The sequence below is a fragment of the Arachis ipaensis genome, chromosome B04 (assembly GCF_000816755.2).
Source record: "Arachis ipaensis cultivar K30076 chromosome B04, Araip1.1, whole genome shotgun sequence".
Classification (NCBI taxonomy): Eukaryota; Viridiplantae; Streptophyta; class Magnoliopsida; order Fabales; family Fabaceae; genus Arachis; species Arachis ipaensis.
The window spans coordinates 112,804,078-112,808,523 of record NC_029788.2 but is presented as its reverse complement, the minus strand read 5'-3'; positions in this window follow the sequence as shown (position 1 = coordinate 112,808,523).

The window sequence follows — 4,446 nt, the reverse complement described above, 5'->3', positions numbered from 1 at the left end:
GTGTTCCAGGTAGGTTTTCTATCTCTAATAATAATCAATTATTTAAATTGTATGTTGGACTTACTTTTCTTAGGATAGCATTTTAGGACGGAAGTCAGAGAAGGTCGTGTAGAGGCGTCTTCTCAAAATCCTTGTTTGCTGAAAAATTGTGGAGTTATAAGGGGTTGCGCATTAGAATGGTTAAGATTTGATGTGTTATTAAATTCGTGTTTGTTCTAATTTATGCATGCAACTGTTTTCTCTGTCAAAACTATTAATTTATTTGCTGAATGTCTCTAAATTAAAGGAATGTTTTACCAAAATTCCGTTTAATTTGTTGTAAAACATCTTTGGTTTGTAGAAAATGATAATTGTATTTAGCAGAATATTCTAATTATAGGGCACACTTTGCCAAATTTTCTAAACAAATTAATAATCCGTCTTGTTCGTTGAATTCTAGGGTGTGTATTTTAATATGATTCCAAGTCATCGTCTATTGATGTATGAGAGGGATAACGGTGGCCGGGGTGTTTAAAACCTGGATTCTTTGAGGGGTTTAACGCGTTTGTTGCGCATGTGTTCAACATGGAACCGTTTAGGTTTGAAGAGGTATCTAGGTGTCTAGATGAAAAGTGTCGGCTGACTAAGTGGTTAGGACTTATAGATATAATGATTCACCTCTACCATAATAGGTCAAGGATGGGTATTAGATGTGGACGGAACATAAAGAAGTGAACAATCAGGGAATTAACCAGTCTGTCTCGAATTTGAATAGGTCTGACTGTCGATCAACGAGGGATTGGGTGGTGAGAGAACTATACATGGAAGAAATGATTTGCGAGGGTAACCAAGAGAGATACAACAAGATGATGTTTAATGCAACAAGTGTTACGGAATTGGAAGAGGCAGAACAAGAGCTTAACGTAGAGGTAAAGAGATTTTATCATCTGTTAGAATCTGCAGCGAGACTATTGTTCGAGGCGTGTGTTCATTCAGAGTTGTCTGCATATGTTAGAATTATGAGTATTAAGTCGGAATCAAATCATACATAAGTGTCTTTTGATAAGTGGGCCGCCCTTTGAAACAAATTGGTACCTTTCGGGACCACCAGCATCCCCCGAAACCAATACGAAGCAAAAAAGGTAGTTTCGAAATTGGGTCTAAATTCAGTGAAAATTGATTGTTGTTTGAATGGTTGTATACTATTTTACAAGAGTAATACAGACCTAACTGAATGTAGATTCTGTAGATCACCAAGGTTCCAAGTCAAGAGAGAACAGAGTGGTAAACACCGGTTAAAGAAAGTTCCAATGAAACGGATGCATTACTTGCCGTTAATCCCTAGGATGAAACGATTGTATGCATCGATGAGTTCGGCCCCTTGCATGACCTGACATAGTAACAACAAGAGAGATGATGAAATGATAACGCATCCGTCACACGGAGAAGCATAGAAGCATTTTGATCGGGTCCATCCTACATTTGTGAGCAAGCTGAGAAACGTTAGACTAGCTTTGTACTTTGACGGGTTTGCACCTAATTCCAGTTTTTGTAATGCGTACTCTTGTTGGCCTGTAGTCATGACACCTTATAGCCTAAGTCTCGAAATGTGCATGAAGGACCCATACATGTTCCTTACTTGCATCATACTTGGTCCCAGCAATCCAAAGACTAAAATAGATGTCTTCTTGCAGTCCTTGGTGGATGAGTTAAAGGAGCTGTGGATCCATGGTATAAAAATGTATAATATTTCGACGAAGACAAACTTCCAACTGTGTGCTGGGATACTGTCAGGTTGGTCCACTCACGGCAGAATGGCATGTTTTATTTGTATGGAGGATACAAAGGCATTTTGGTTGCCGAATGGTGGTAAGAATTTGTTATTTGATTGCCATCGAAGATTCCTCAATATGGATCAACATTTTTGGTGCAACAAAGACTCGTTAAAAAAGAATGTAACTGAATAACAAGAGGCACCCGTAAGGTTGGGTGGTAGGCAAGTTTGGCATCGTGTTAGTAGAATCCCAAGGATCATCGATAATAGGGCAGGTATGAGACCTCTGAGATGTGGCAGGGAGCATAATTGGATAAAACAAAGTATATTATGGGAGTTGCCTTATTAGAAAGACAACTTGGTTCGACATTGTCTTGATGTGATGCACATAAAAAAAAACGTGTTTGATAATATCATGCACACAGTAATGGATGATGAGCGAACAAAAGATAACGACAAGACTAAGTTAGACTTGGTGGATATTTGCAAGCGGCCATATCTGAACTTAACGAGACTTGATAACAAGCGGCGGGCTAGACCAAAGGTGGTGCTTGCTCTAACAAAGGACTAGAGGCAAAATATTTGTAGGTGGATTAGGGGATTGAGGTTTCCTGATGGTTATGCCTCTAACTTGAGGAAGTGTGCAAACGTGCCACAAGGTAGGCTTGCTGGGTCTGGTCTAATTTCGGTGGATATACCTATTTAAGAGGATGATCTGTTCACTCAAGTGCACCGTGAAGAACAGAGCTTGGATTGAGGGCAGCATATGCGAAGCACTCCTAACTAAGAAACATCCGCGTTTTGCTCATTTTATTTTCAGCCTCATGTAGGGCTGAACGTGGATCGGATCATATCGGATATGGCCAAAATCTCGATCCGATCCACACTGAAATCATCGGGTCGGATCGGATCTAATATTTATAGTTTTTAACCTTGGATCCAATCTGATCCGATCTGCAAATTTGAGGATTAGATATATCCACAAAATACAAAAATATTTTTAAAAGCTTATTTTTATTAAAAAATATCAATAAAATTCCTTTTTTCTACTCTTTTAAATATGTTTACTCTTAAAATAATATTAAACATACTTTTCTTAAATAATAAAATTAAAATAATACAACATATATAATAATTATTAGTTAAAATAAAATATAAAAAGAATATTTATTTATTTATTTATTTTTGTGGATATGCGGATCGAATATGCGGATACTTACATAAAATCCGCAATTCGATCCTATTAGTGCGCGGATCGGATCTATATCAGCAATTTTTGGATCGGATTTGGATAAACACCGCGGATATGCTGATTGGATCTGGTCTATGAATACCCTTAGCGTCATGTTGAGTCATGTAGAATAAGGGTTACAAGGAACGATGAGAGGAGAGAATCCTCGTCAAATGGAATAACATATCCAATCTTTTTGCCGGAAGGAGCTGTAATAGGTGCAGGCAGTGACTACTGGTTAGAGCAGAAGAAAATCGATATCGTACATCTGTATGTGTTGCTTAACTGTGATCAAATTTTACCCTACTTCATGTGAGTTTTTTAAGTCTTCGTAAATACTTCAATCAATAACTAAGTTCTTAATCTAATTAAAACTTCTTTATCCTATGATTAATCATATATGTTATTCCAAGAGACAAATCCTGATACCTCATTGAACAATTTTTTACGTTAGTTCAGAGAACACATCAGCGTGCAACTAATTGCACAATAGATACGAAACTAGTTGCACTTAGTTGGGGCCCAATGAATAAGGGCACTAGCTATCCGATATACAATGTTAATGGATATTGGTTCCATACCTTACAGTGAATGATTGAAAAGAAAATAGATAACTTCAGAGTATCAGTTCGTGGGGATTCAGGAAGGGGTCATTCTGATTGGTTTGGTGTGTTGCATAACATAATTAAATTAGAGTATTTTTGTCGTACTATGTACAAGGTGTACGTATTTAAATGTGAATAATGTGAATGGTATGATCCAATTTTGCGACAAGAAACACGAAAGGACTACGATATCACTAAAATTAATGTAACCAGAAAATATAGGCACTACGATCTTTTTATTATACCTAAAAATGCACAACAAGTATACTATTTGCCTGATCTGGGTTCATGCAAGTCGAGTTGGGTGGTTGTGGTTAAAACTAAGCCAAGAGGTAGTATCGAGTTTGATGATAGGACAGAAGGTTAAGAATCTTACTAGATTGACGACCCAACTCCTTCGAAAACGGTGGTTGGTATCGGTGAGCCGATCACCCTTAGGTCCACTGTTATGGATGATGACATCATTGACCTTGGAATAGATGCTGACGCACTTCCACCAGAGGACAACAATCATCAAGAAGAAAACAGGGTCAATGGCGGCGAAGATGAGGAAGACGAGTTCAATGATAACTAGGAAACTACCTCGGAAGAAGAAGATAGTGAACCAAAGGAAGAAGATGATGAATCTGAATAGGTTTAATATAAACATAGTTCTGTCATGTGTATTTCTTTAAGAAACTGTGCAAAAAATGTAATATAGTTAGCATTGTTTCAATATGTGCTTACTCCGAGAAGTTGATCTACCAAAGGTCAATCTATATTTCTTGCTTGTTACCCAGTCCTTACAAAACGGTAAGTTTACTGATTTGAGCTTGGAAATGAGATTACATTCTACAAGAATCTTCAAGTCTTGTTCT